The sequence below is a fragment of the Protopterus annectens genome, chromosome 1.part2 (assembly GCF_019279795.1).
Source record: "Protopterus annectens isolate FY-2018-M chromosome 1.part2, PAN1.0, whole genome shotgun sequence".
NCBI lineage: Eukaryota > Metazoa > Chordata > Ceratodontiformes > Protopteridae > Protopterus > Protopterus annectens.
This window is the reverse complement of record NC_056727.1, coordinates 1052158777-1052174432: the sequence shown is the minus strand read 5'-3', so window position 1 is coordinate 1052174432 and position 15656 is coordinate 1052158777.

Here is a 15656-nt window from a genome sequence, read left to right as displayed (position 1 = left end):
CATCCAGAAAAAAAGAGGTCATTGTTCCCCTCTACTCATCACTCATTAGACCCATTATAGAGTACAACGTCCCTTTTGGTATGTACCTCACAAGACATCTACAACAACTGGAAAGGCCACAGAAATACCTCACAAAGAGGATTACCGTCCTCAAACAGATGCCCTACGCCGACCGTCTCAAAAAACTCCAGCTTTACTCCGTCGCATATCGCCTACTCAGAGGTGATCTCTGCCTAACATACAAAGCTATGTCAAACCCAGAGCTGTTGGACATGCTCCACTTAAAGAAATCCCAATCCCTCTGAGCTACACGCTCTAGGGACCTAAACCTTGTCACCACAATAAACAGAACATCCCGGAGGGATAGATTCCTATCCCAGAGACTTCCCATACTCTGGAATAAACTACCTATCTATATCAAACAAAACTCCTCATTAGCACTCTTGAAGAAAAATCTTGATGATTGGATTTTTAATAGGAAATTCACCCCAGGGATCACCTCTGTGGCTCTGTTCAGCAGTGGCACAGGAAAATTATTTTCTTGGGTGGCAAAAGCCAGGGTACCTTTTTGGCTGGGCTTGTATAGGCCCCAGGGCCAATAGCTTAGTACCTACCTATGAACCTATGAACCTATGAACATGCTCTGCCTAGAACTCTCCTTAGGTTTCTGTCATGCTCTGCTTCACCATTGCCTCCAACTAGTAAGTCATCTACTATTATGGCACAAGGATACCCCAAAAAAATTTGCTCCATTGCATGCTGAAATACTTCACTTGCAGAATTTATTCCAAATGTCATCCTTTCAGGAATCTGCATTGGCCAAACAGAGTATCAAAAGTGGTTAGTAATGAGGATTTGTGATCAAACATCACTTGCCAAAATTAACTTTTTGCATCCAAGACAGAAAAAAACAGTGGATTTCGGTATTAGGGCTGCGACCTCTTCGACTGTGCGCATTGAATGATGTGGTCTCTTCAATGCTTTGTTCAAATCTCTTGGGTCAATACATATTCTAATTTCATCTGAGACTTCTTTGTGAGCTGCTACCATAGATGACACCCATTCCGTTGGTTCTGTAACTGGACAAATCACACCTTTCTGCACCATTTTATCCAACTGAGCTTTAACTTTATCCTGCATAGCTATCTGAACTCTTCTTGCCAATGCGACTAATGAAGTGACCTCTGGATTTAACTTCATGGAATACACAAATAGAAGTTTGCCCAACTTGTCATCAAAAACATCAGTGAATTCTGAGAAAATGGCTTCAGAAAAATTGGAACTAGGAGATGCACTTACATGAACTTCTTTGGTAAAAGAAAGCAGATTCATTCTCAAACTGTCTTTAAGACCCAGTATAGACTGTACTGGTCTTTGGACTACATAGAATAACAAGTTGTAACAGTTTTTGGCCAAATAACATGAAAGCATCACTGAGCCTTCGGTTTGGATTTCTTCACCTCCATAAGCAATACGTTTCTCATTACTGGCCACATTGAGTTGTTCATTAGTTCTCACTTTAGCAGATATGTCTGCTGATATAACATTATACTTTGAACCAGTGTGTACTTTAAGCTCTGTGGATTTACCATTGACCCGGACAGTGCAAAACACTGCTTTTTACTAATAAATTCACTGCATCAACTCTTTTACCAAGCACTGATACACCATCTACATAGAAAGCTAACTGCTGCGGCTTTGCTTAATCAACTTGCTTTCATGTGTGACCTTTCTTTACAACTGTGTGGGGTTTACTTGATTTGCAAAACTTTTGAAAATGGTTCCATTTTCTACACTCGTGACATTGCTGACCAAATGCTAAGCATTTCTTTCTCTTAGGCTCATGATTTGCAACACATTTCTGTCCGTTAACAATAAAGCTGGACTTCGGTTTTGCCGATTCACATTTGTACTACACTGAGTATGCTCCTGTAACTGAACTAGTCTGAGAACTTGCAGGAAAACTATGTGGTTTCTCTGATAAGCCAGCAGGAGCTGTGACTGCTATGTGCTTAGGCCTACTTCTGTTTGAAACATGTTGCATACTATCTACAATTGCTTTGGACCCTGCTGAAACCATGCTCTTGTCACACACAAGTATACTTGTGTGTTTTTCTGTCACTTCATAGATTTGACAAATCTCTATAACTTTATTCAACATTAAATCACTGTCACAAAGCAAGATCTTTCTCACAGCAGCAGTATTAATACCACACATGAGCCTGTCCTTTATTAACTCATCTTTTAAGTCACCAAACTGACATGTTTTAGCTTTGTTTCTCAGGTTACTTATATAAGCTGCAAACGTTTCCCCTGGTTTGTGATCTGTCGTGTAAAACAAATTTCTCTCTAATGTAATATTTGTCTGGAGTTACACATTTCTCTGAACTTGCACTTCAAACACTCTGGGTTTTCCCTTGATTCAGCCTGTACAACAATATGACGATTTTCACCTTCTCCCTCATATACTGCTGCACCATACACAAATGAACACTCTCTTTCTATGGCCTCTGACCCAGCAAGGTTTAACAAAATGAATGCCTTGGTATATGCATCTTTACCTGAATAAGCTGCTTGTATAAAAATATACTCTTGCTCAAATATTCTCCAATTCTCTGCAATATTCTGATCAAATACAAGTGGTAAGGGCTTTCGAAATATATCTGCCATATTAACACATACCAGTGAAGGGTTTTGTAAATAAGCACAAACACATACACATACACACCTGACAGAAATGTATGCTAGTATTTATAACTTTGTCCAACAGCACAACAAGCCGCTGTATAACTGAACTTTGCAAAATAAGTCTCTTGGGCACTGTAATACTCTTGAAATTATTGCCTTGCAAAAGTAATTTATCGTCTTGCTAAGAAACATTTCAAATAATTGTATGATGCAAATGAACTGGCCAGGAGAAGCTCAGAGTCAATAACATTTTGAAGTAATTGCACTTTGCCAATAAACAATACATAGCACACTGAAATTTCCCCAAAATGGTGGTACCTTACTCAGGAGCGGCCTTAGGTCAACTGGTGCCCTAGGCAAAAGGTCTCCACGGTGCCCGCCACCACCACCCATTGCTGCCAACTGGTCTACATGCACCAAATAAATAATGCAAAAGTGCCCCTAATAGAATGGCGCCCTAGGCGGCCGCCTAGTTGGCCTATGCTTACTAGGCAACTCTTTACAGTGCAAGAAACACTCTGTAATGGTGGTACTTTGCACACAGACACACCCAGCACAAGAATTTTTTCAAAATGGCTATACTTTGACTGCACTTCATGAAATAGTTGCCCTTTGCACACAAATAAACTCTATGGAATACATACACAGTAATCAGCACACACTGTAAGCACTTTTGCATACTTTGAGATACTTCAAATGACTTTAGTTATGTCCTTGATATAATACAAAGTCGTAGTTATGCCAAAACACAGCACTTTGCCAAAAAACATGTCGCCTTGTTTTATTTATGCTTAATGTGCTCATTTTGACCTTATTGTATTCATTTTGCTTGTTTAATCTCTTTTCATGCCAACTGTACTTTTCTTGTGCTCATTTTACTGTAAACAAGCCCATTTTGCTTTAAACACACTCATTTTGCTTTAAATATACTTGTTTTGCTTTAAACATGCTCGTTTTACTTTTCTGACAATTGTTTTGTCAAATATCTTTATTTTAAACATTTTCCTTAGTTAATAAACCTTTTGTGCCTCCCGTTTGTTTAATAATGCAGATTGCGCCCTTGTAATGCTCCATTTTGTCTTTTTTATAAAATAAACAGTTTGTGCGACTTCACATTACCTTTGATTGTTTTCTGGCTCTTTTTTGTGCCTTTTTCTCTTAGTTTACCTTCATTGTCATCTCTGTAGCTCATGGCTCTGAATATTATTCTCTGTGATCCCGGTTCTGACAACATGTCACTCTCCTACTTTGGACACAATAGAAGAGTCTACATGGGTTCTGTTCAAGCAGGTTTATTTTATACTAACATCACAATAGATGTTTACTGACTTTAACTTAAGTAACTTATATACAAACTAACTACTGCAATCATACATGCTCACTCTCTGGCTGCTTTCTCAAAATGGCACTGGGAAGAACACGTGCCTGGTATTTATACGTGCATGCTCAGTACTTGACATGCTTCTTAAAGACACAGCGCTTATACTCTGATCCACACTAGGCTTTAGAAAGCATATGATGAATTCCCATGAAAGCTGATTTGGGTAGCCCTGCTGTGTTTTGCAGCCCTTGAAACATTAGTAGAATTAGTGCAGACTGTCTGCAAGAGTCCAATGACTCAAGTATGAATAGCTTTTGGTCTCATAGAGGGGTTCCTAGTGGAAGTTGGGGTGTATCAGTGTTCAGCATTGACCCCACTGATGCTCATACTGGTGATGGACATTAGTAAACAGGCTGGAGGGGACAGATCAACCAAGCTGCTATATGCTGAGAACATGGTATTATAGGCAGACTCTAAGTAAATACTTGCAAAGTATAGGGGAATGGAATGCAAAACTGATGGCACATGGGATGAAACTAAACAAAGATAAGACAGTGGTAATGGCAACAAATGGGGTAAATCAGAAGAAGTTGAGAAATGAGATAGAAGTGGTGATAGTTGAACAGGTTAACAGTTGCAAGTATCTGGGAGGGGTGTTTGAGAAGAAGAATCTGAATGAGGAGGCCAAACTGAGAATCAGAGGGGCTGCAGATAACTGGCACAGAGTGTTAGGGGTAGTGTATGTCAGAAGACTGCCAAAGAAATTGAAAAATAAGTTGTACCAATATACTGTGTGGTACAGAAACCTGGGCAGTGCAATGAGAACAGTTGAAGAAGCTATCGATGAAGAGGTGAAGTGCCTGAGATGGAAGGTAGGATGCACATCGTGGGACAGACTAAGAAATAAGGATATCAGAGCAGAAGCCAAAGTAGCTCCAATTGCAAAAAAAGTTTGAAGATAGCAGATTGCAGTGGTTTTGGTGCAGGTGCAGAAAAGCAACAGGCAATCTGGTGAAGAAGATTTGGGACAGACAGGAAGAAAGCAAGAGGAAATGAGGGCATCCAGCAAAGAGGCGGATGGATTGTGTTAGAGATCTGCAACAGTCATGAGTATCGAAGAAGGTAGGAGAATGACAGTGAATAGAGACAGATGGTGATAGCTGACATGACACCCTGACCTCATGTGGGAAATAGGAAAGATGCGGATGATGATGATATTAAAAAGGGATGGTCTGCCAACATTCTCACTTATAAAATTAGTTATACGGAAGGTTTTCTTAGCCTGGCATACAATGTTATATGTACTAGTAGTGAAATCTGTTTCAAAATGCACTTTGTAGATTCAAGGATGTACTTCCTGTCATAGTTACAGATCTGATGGCATAGGTGGCTGTATATTAATTTAGGACAGCAGATTATGTAGTGACAAAGGTGCTACAGAAACCTGTCATGCAGTATGTCTTGGAAGAGCATGAGTATTCCCTGAGTATACAGAAGCATGAAATATTTGCTAAAGCTATAGCTTTTTAGGTTAGTTTTAACTATCCGTAGACTGACTAAGTTATCCTTGCTAAATAAGTGTATGCCAAAATATTTACTGGCTGTATTAATCAAAATGACATGAAACAAACAGTATGAAATTTCTCTAGGGGTGTTAAAGTATCTTAGACCTCATACTAACAAACCTCAGACTTTTTGCTGCCCACTCACCATTATGCACTCTGTATTTAACAATGATCATGATACCAACATCTTTAACCTACGAGTAAAAATCAGACTGAATCACATACATATTATCATTCCTAAACTTTACCTACCATAGCTATGATGTTAGAAATGATAAATCCAAACAAATCACCACGTAGCCAACGTCCTCCAACCTTAAACAATGATTTATTCAAAATACACACTGGACACTATGTAAAAATAATAAAAGTTAAGCGCTTTCGTCGGTAGACTTCTTCAGAACTGTTCCTATTGAAAAAAGTACCCTCTTTTATACACACACAATTACATTCAATAAAATCAATTATTCTATTAAAATAACAATCACCTCTTAAAGAGGAAAGTTTTCTTGGCTGTATGCCAACAATGTAAACATTTTTATATAGGGAAGACAGAAAGGAAGTTAAGTAGGAGGATTTATGAACACTTATATAGTATTTCTAGAAAAGATGAGAAGAATGCTTTATTTAAACATATTAAAGTAAATTCTGACCACACATTTTTGTTTGGCATACTTGAAGTGGTGGTTAAAGATATGAGAGGTGGAGATTGGAAAAATAAGCTTCTAAGAGCTGAAGCTAGATGGCAGCTAGAGCTGAATGCCACGGCTCCACCTGGATTAAATTATTGTGTTAGTATTGTTCCTGAGCTAAAATATAGGGCATCAAAATTGTAAATTTACATAAAGGGTCAGCAACCTTTTCATACCCTTTATGTTTTTTTCTTTTTTCTGCTTACACATTCATCACTTTTTACAGATACATTTTTTTTTGTAAATACCTACCCTTTAGGGGTTACTATGACATATTTGTTGTATCTAACTTTCCTCTTTAAGAAGTGATTGTTATTTTAATAGAATAATTGATTTTATTGAATGTAATTGTGTGTGTAAAAAAGGGTGCTTTTTTCAATAGGAACAGTTCTGAAGAAGTCTACCGACGAAAGCGCTTAACTTTTATTATTTTTACATAGTGTCCAGTGTGTATTTTGAATAAATCATTGTTTAAGGTTGGAGGACGTCGGCTATCTGGTGATTTGCTTGGATTTACAGTTTGAATATCACTTTCTGCACATTTTTTTGTGGTTATGTTAGAAATTATACACATATTGGAATGGACTGGGATGCTGTACTCAATGACCCAAATAAATCTGCCCAAGATATAATCAACAAGTTTCATAATACTATTAAATTTGCATTCATAAATGCATAATAGTATGGCAGGAAAAACAGGTAAAGTCAAGAAAAATTATTTTGGTGGAATTAAGCAAGTAATAAAATGTACAACAGAAAAAAGAAACAGTGCTTAACTTTCAAACATTAGGCAAATCATAACCACCCTGGTGATATGGAATGATAAAGTTCTCCCCATGACCCAGGCGATCTGAGTTCAGTTAGTGGCCTGGGTGCTTGATGGAGCAGGCTGGGAGGATAAGCATACCCAAATAGGAGTGGCAGAGTTAGGCAAAGATTGCAATAGACACAGACCCACAACCTAGGGGCATGTGTATGGTACACCAGCCCACCAACTGCCACTAACATTTATCATGCAAGTGCATGGGCATGCACATATGAAGAGGAAGGAAATGTAGGTCCTGTGATGATGGAGGTCCCAAATCTTCTCCCACCCAGGGGGCAGGTTAGGACAAATTAGAAATGTCCTCATTGTCACCATACACAAGCAATCCACAATGATGCCTGAAATATAGGTATAACAATCTCAAAGTTAGTACATTTCAGTAGAGGGATTATGAAGGAATGCACCCCCCCTCGAAAAAAGTAAACAACTTTTATGGAGACACTGTTCCCTTGTAGGATTTCTGATTTTTTTTTCTTTAATTCTGGGACTCATGGTTATAGGTCTTACAAATACAACACAGAGAGCTTTATTTTCCTATGGACAGTCAATGAAGCTCTTGGGGAAATTCAGAAAGTACCAAAATGCATACGCATTTTGATAACCTTTTACATGCAGAAACAGCCCTAAAATGGTGCTGCAGTGCTCTGTCATGAAAATATGTAGCACCATGTAGGACTGGTTCTATAGCTATGCTGAATGCTAATGAGGCAGTTGATGGGAGAGGCATATGCTAAGGCATCTTAATGCAGGCAATTCAAGAAATTACTAAGCCATGTAGAGCAGCATGGCCAGCCACATCACATTACAGTAGAGAATGTGGACATTTTCATCTACAGAGCACAAAATAATTATAGGGACTGGGGAAGATGGAGATACTAGAGACCAAGGATTATTCAAAAATCTGAGTGCAATAAAGGCATCAACAGCAGTAAAAAGACTGGAGGGTGGGAGGAAACACTAGAAACCAGTTTCATCTATTCATAGACAAATGCTAGGCTAATGACACAAGGGGTGTAGCCATGCTATCCAAATGTATCTAACAAGTTATAATACCCTAAGGTTTGTTCAAATGGGATGTATGTAGGCTTTGACAATGGGGTTCAAGCTGTCTTTGTCTATTAGAGAGAGAGAGAGACAGAGAGAGAGAGACAGAGGTGTCAGACCAGGAATAAATTTCTATTTCCCCATCCACTGGTCAAAGTTATGCTTGAAATGAGTCAGGGAAGAACTGTACTTCACATGGATGGGAAGCCTTTCTAGTAAATGGGTTGTCTCTGAGGAATGTATCTGTCCTATCTGGTGAACATCCTTGAGAAGGTGCTATTTATGCTGCAGATAAGGTTTAGGTCCCTAGATAAGGTAAATCTGGTGCTGTTTCTTTGCAAATGTGCAACAGGTTCATCAGGATAAGATCTGAGGATGCATTGTAGACCAGGCATACACCTCATCTCACTAGTCTCTAGGGGAGAGAGTACAGAGATAGGTCTTTGAGGCTATCTGCATAGGGCATATTGTTTATGCCGTGTATTTGTGAAGAATCTCTGTGGATACTCTAGTTGTTGCATATGCCTGGTCAGATACATATTGAAGGAGCATTGTATTCAATGACTGGTGAGATGAAGGCCAAGTACAGCAGAAAAATGCCATCCATGGATCTGAGATGTGATAGACTTGTTTATAAATTGTGCAACATAGAGTGATTTATTTCAACTGTAGATGTATGATGGTCATAGGCCAGGTTACTGCTTTCATGTGTTACCAAATCCCTGACCACTGGGTTTACTCTTAGGGGTGTATTATCAATGTGGTTGTTTAAAGGGGTAGCCATTTTCCCAATGGATATTATTATGCATTTCTTGGCATTGAGTTTAGGCTGTGGCTCTAGCACCAGTTATTTGTCTGATCATTAGTCCGTATCATTGGATGATTCTATGACTGCACCTAGTTTGCTGTCATCCTCAAACCTAGTCAACCAGAGGCCCTTGACATTGGCCTTGGCTACAGACAACTAGATGCACTGAACATTGAGGCATTTCACTAGTGCCTGTCCTCTATGTGGGGATAGGTTCCCTGATCCTAACTTCTTGGGTCTTATCTATGAGACATGCCGCTATCCAGTAGGTGACATAGAGGTCTATAAATAATTTTGTGTGTTGGTCAACAATGCCCAAATCGGATATTTCTTTGAATGTTTTGTCAAGTTGAGATGGACAGTATGCATTATTTGCCTCCTCTATTGTTTTGGTAACCTTCTCAAAGAAGTCCACTAGGTTGAGTAGGCATGACTGCCCTTGATGAAACCATAGTAGGTTGGATCCTGTATTGAAAGTTTTTTTTGTGTCATAGTTTATCATTTCCATAATAATTCAATGCCTTTGCAAATAAGACTAGTCAGACTTATGTATGGGTCTGTAGTTACGCAGGTCCATAAATGTGCCACCCTTGTAAAAAGGGATGACAGTTGCAGTCATTCATTCACCTGGTACAAAGCCTGTCTAACAGCTGTGGTTAAATAGTGACTCTAATAATCCCAGTAGTCAGCAACTCAAACAGAACATGCAGGAGTGACAGATATGTGTCTCAGAGATTGCCCCTTCTTTGGAACAGGCTATCTATTCACATTAAGCAGAGCCCTTCCATTTCCCTCTTTAATTGCAGTTTGGAAGAATCAATGGGAAATCGTAAAATCATACCTGGAGTAGTGCCTATGTCCCTTGTGGACAAGGGCAATCTGTAAGATATTCAATCCACAGGCACAAATCCATGTGATCCTCTTGCCCCTAGTGGCCATATATTAGATAAAATTGAATTATATTGGCGGCTAGGCTTGTAAGAGCCGTTAAGCTGTTAGCATAGTAATGTCCTATGAACCTATGAACCTATGTTTCATGCTATTAAGAAAGCAACCTGGAATATTATCTGAGCCCATTGAAGCAGTTTTCATGGATTTGGAGAGTTACTTGAAGGGGGTTGTAGATGAGGGAATTTCATGAGTGTTGTCTGAAGAAAGGTTGCAAAATTGATGCTAAATGTGTTGAGCAGTAGATTTGCTATGTCCTCAAGCTCAGTATAGGTGTCTCCAATTAAGATTAGTTTGGCACATTGTTCTGTATTACCTTTGAGGTTACAGACATAGGTGAAGAATGCCTTGTGATTGCCTTTGTCCTAGGAGACCGATTTTTCCTCCAATTTGGCATTGGTGGACTTAATTAGCTCTCTGAGTTGCCTTTTTAAAGATTGATTAAGGAGTTTTTACTTTGCCAGACATTGCATTCCCTAATTTTAGCCATGATTGTGCCATAACAGCACTTACAGCAGTACAGGGATTGAGGGTTGGTGGAAAAAACTTGCGACCAGTAAACTACAAATATGCCATAACAGCACTTACAGCAGTGTGGGGATCAGGTGTATAGGAGAAACACTAGCTACTGGCATACTACAGTGGAGCTGTAATAGCACTTAAACTATTACATGGATTGGGCCTGGAGGGAAAAAACTAACCCCCAGAGAGTTCTTTAAATCTTTGTGCCGTAATGGCACCTCAGCTAAAAGGGGATGGGGGTTGGGGGAAGAACTAGATAGGGTGAGGGCAGACAAGTCATGGAAAGGTATGTTGACTGTAGTGTGTGTGTGTGTGTGTGTGTGTGTGTGTGTGTGTGTGTGTGTGTGTGTGTGTGTGTGTGTGTGTGTGTGTGTGGGTGTGTGTGTGTGTGTGTGGGTGTGTGTATGTGTGTGCGTGTGTATGCTTGAATGTGTAATTGTGCATATGGATGAATGATGAGGGTGCCAATGTTTGTAGGAACAGCAGTCAATACTGTAACATGCAGATCAGCAAAGATCTGCACATCGTAGTAGCAACTGTGCTTTAGAGATATGCAAATTAGCTGATAATGAGGTATTTTCTCACTTCAGAAAACATGTCTCTGAACCATCAAATACCATGTCATGGGAGTACAACCTTTTTAGCATGAGCCCTTTCATAAATCTCTGGGTCTGTATATAAATGTTTCAGTCTTGTTAAACAATTCCATTTGATAAAATAATAGTAGAACTACAACTTTTTTCCTATAAATTAAATTTGTGCTGCTTTGTTAAGTAGATTAATCTTAAACAATATGATATTTAATCAGCTTAAATGAAGGAAAAAATCATCCTCCCACACCAAACATTGTCTTCCTTTGAAGCTTCCTGTAAAGCAGAAATTACTGCATTTCAAAGCAGACCACTAAGTAAAAACATTATCTTACTGTTGCAGAAAGAATTTCTATGCACACTTTATTACAGAAACAAAGAATTTAGAATGATAAAAGCAAATAATGATGAGAGACGTGTTCATGGATACCTCTATATACTGTGGAACTGCAGATATTGTTGCAAGATGTGAAAATCTGCTTGTGGGTTACTTTTCTTGATAAACAACAAAGCTTATAAACAGACAGTTAATTACTAGAGCTGGTGTACAAGAAAAATCTATTTCAGTGGATTTTGTAATTGTATTTGTGGAGAACTGGTCAGAATACCATCACTTCTTGGAATTCCCTAGATTCATATATATATATATATATATATATATATATATATATATGTATATATATATATATACATATATATATATATATATATATATATATATATATATATACGGTATACATGGGTTGAGGTGGGTATATATATATATTCTGAACTACAAACATCTCACACCTCGACCAATATTGAAACCCATTCCTAGATTGTTTTTTGTTTATGACACACACACACACACACACACAAACACACACATATATATATGTGTGTGTGTGTGTGTGTGTGTGTGTGTGTGTGTGTGTGTGTATGTATATATATATATATATATATATATATATATATATATATATATATATATATATATAGTCCATCATTCAGGTCTAATTTCTTTTTCAAAGATGCTGATCATGGAAATAAGGTTAGAACTTGGCTAGGCTTGCAAGAGCCTTAGGGACATTAGCCTAGTAACTCCTATGATCCTATGACAGAACCATTAGTTATTTTGACTGACAAACTACAAATTGTTTTTGTTCAAGGCATAGACTCATATTAAGGACTTCATAGCCTTTTTTTTTGTAGTAACTGAAACAAGAAGATTTTTCAGTGGAGCATTTTTTCATCACTGCTGGTACATCCCAAATATTGGTTTAGAAATAGTTTGGGAGAATCAACCATGAAATGTCAACTTTATGAAAGTCAGCACATCAAAAAGATGAAAAAATGTCTAAAATTCAAAAGGGAGATAAAATATTTGTAGTCATTTTTTCTCTTTGATTTTTGGCGCAAGCCCCCACACCCACAAGCGTATGTGTACCAACTGCATGATTACACCAACTCAATGAAGGGAGAGATCACCCTAAACAAGTCAATCATCACAGACACATACACACTGATGCTCAAACAGTTGTACCTCAGGTGTGTGTTGGGGAGTTTGCTTGGGGTTACCTGCATGATGCCAACTTTCATACAACTATTTATGTGAACTCTTGAACTTAATACTTTCTAACAATTACTACTTTTATTTAACATCAATTTTAAGAACAAGTTAGGGTTGTAGCTATCGATACAGTGGTAGCAATGCCATTTACAAAGGTAGTACTAGATATGTGGGAGGAATGATACATTTTTAATTCATTACATCTGGACAAATTTTTCACACAAGCTTTATAGATGATATATTCCTTCTATGCCAAGGAAATGAAACTGAACTAGACATTTTTTAAATATTTGAATAATATATCATTTATTGTTTTTGTAGGTACATTATCACAAGATTGATTAATTTTTCTGGATATACAATTTATTTGGACAGATATCAAGAGGTTCATTTATACAGTATACCTAAATCTTACAATTAGAAGTATCTATTTGTACTACATAGAGTGGACATCCTTGGTTTGTCAAAAATAACACAAACAAATGTTAAGCCAATAGGTTAGCCTGGCTGATTTCTAATAACAAGCTATTCCTTTTGGAATTAGATATTTTATATTTTAAGCCAACTGTTCTAAAATTGAATTATTGATGGATTTTTTTCCTGATGGTGTGACAAAAAAAAAAAAGCTAAGTAAAAATCTGTTTCGATGATGCATGAAGGTAATTTTACAGCAATGTGTACTAACTGTGGTAATTTTTGTTACAGTTTCTGCTTAAACTATAGCCATGATCCATCTAGTATGAGACACATTATTTATAAACATTGGCATTTTGAAGGCTAACACAGTTATATGCAAAAACAATGTCCCCAGTTTTCACACACAAAAAAACACAAATCTGAAGGCATATTATTAAATGGAGCATGGAAAAAACTATGACATTTTATGTAAATAAAAACTCAAGCAATCATATGACTGTGGATTTTGTAAGTACTGTTGTTTCATTTATATCAACTCTTAAATTAACATGGCTGACTTACAAAAAATAATAAGAACTGAAGGCCACTTTTATTATAATAGCAATTGTACAGTGTATCTGGCTGTCTATGATAGCTATGAGCTATTCTAAGTAGATAAGTTGTGTTTCAGACTGCCACAGATAACTTACCAATACCTTTATAATACTAGATCTAAACAGGCCACTTGTGTTTTACACAAACATTCCCTACATGCTTTTTCAGTTTAGAAAAATGTTCTTTTGTTGTACTAGAAAGTATAATCCAGAATGCAGAAGGTGGTGGCATAGAGACTTTTCTAGAAATCGATGCATTTTATTGGCAGCTCAGACTGCATGCCATAGCAACTATTGGTTAAATGCATACTAAAGTAGAAGACAACACCGTTTTAAATCTGTGTGTGTTAGCAAAGAAAAGCAGTAAAGGCTTTAAACCTGAACAGCTCCATGAACTTGTTAATAGGTTAGTACTAGGCTAACTGCCCTTACGAGCCATTGATAAGCCTAGCCAATTATCCCTTGCGAGACTCAAACCCTGCACCTTGTGTTTGAAAGGCAAACGCCTTAACCATTAGGCCACCCTCCCAACCAATAACATGTTATGTTTTAACAGGTAAGGTTTTGTCATGTGTCACACAAAGGTATATAAGCAGTGACGGGTAGTAGTGGTTAGTTCCAATAAAGCCTCAAATAATTAGAAGAAAAATACTACATCATTTTAAAGTTAATCTTATACTCCTTGAGGTGCTGTGGTTAGTGGATTTTGATCTCTATACTCACTTGTCAGATTATTTGGAGTAGCTAATGAAGCAAAATTTTAATATCAGTCCTTCAATCACATGTTATGTTGCTGTGGAAATTTCATGAAAATCTAGAAGTTTCCCTGCACTGAATCTGGAGTGGGGCATTATGTATAGTAAACATATCTAAGATTAGATATATCTGACAAATTTGTTTTACCTGCTAGTGTTTTCAAATTTTATGTAGTATAATATAATCCAGTCTGTGTATAGTTTGAAGTTTTTATTCTTGTTTTGTATGAAAGGTATGCTGCTATGAAGAGTTCTGGGTTTCTTTGTAGAGCTTATTGCCCCCTTGCATCCAGTACTGTGTTCCTATCCATTTCATCCAATCATATTACTTTTTGATTTGATACAAAGCTATAGCCTACATCTTGTATTGTAATGTTTTAAATGCACATTTTGTGAATTTGCACTTGGTATCATTACTTTTCTTACTCTGCCAGGATGAAACTGAAAATAATCTGTCACAATCAGTGCTCCATCCTAATTAACAAACAAATGAATAATAATTACAATAAAATATTGTACCCCTTCCCCAAATTGTCCCATGGCATATATTATCCCCTGATTCACCTACATCTGCAGAAGACCTATAATTTAAAACAAACTAAAATCTTGAACACAATTCAAATTTCAATTTTGCAGTAAAAAAAAAAAGAAAAAAAAATGAAACAAATTGAGGCCATTCAGTGACCTTTTCATAAAATTCTTTTATCAACAACACACCACTGAAAGTGGAATTCAAAACTGCATTTTGTACTGCAGTAACAAGTTTACCCCCCCCCCCCCACAAACACAGACTACATAATAAACTGCAAGCTCCATGTATCGCTGTGAAAAAAAGCCTTTTAGTAAGCAAACTGCATTTCAAACCCAGTTAACATTACTGGTGAAGTCACTATCAAATCAGACACTATACTACCTGAAAATGAATACATATTATTTGTGCCACTGATTATGATGCCATAAATAAATTCAGATTTAGAAAACTTCATTTCTAAGACAGTAATTAATTAACAAATAAAATAATGTATTATCAATCTGAGTGACCTCCTGCTGTTGTTCTGCTCCAGTAGTTAACAAGATATACTACTTTGCTTTAAATGGGTATAAAGTAGGAAGCATTAGTTTTATAACTAGGTGAGAAATATTCTAAAAACTAAATTTTTTTCTTAATAACAAGTGATCAGTTGTGTCATAGTCCGTGGTAAACAATTACCCTTAAAATTCACAACTTTATAAGCTCCTGTATATACTGCATGCTCCATGGCTGGCTATAAAAATTGCATATGGTATACTGAAATCCTCTTACCATTCATCAGAAGGTTGACGGTGAAGGTGAAAAAA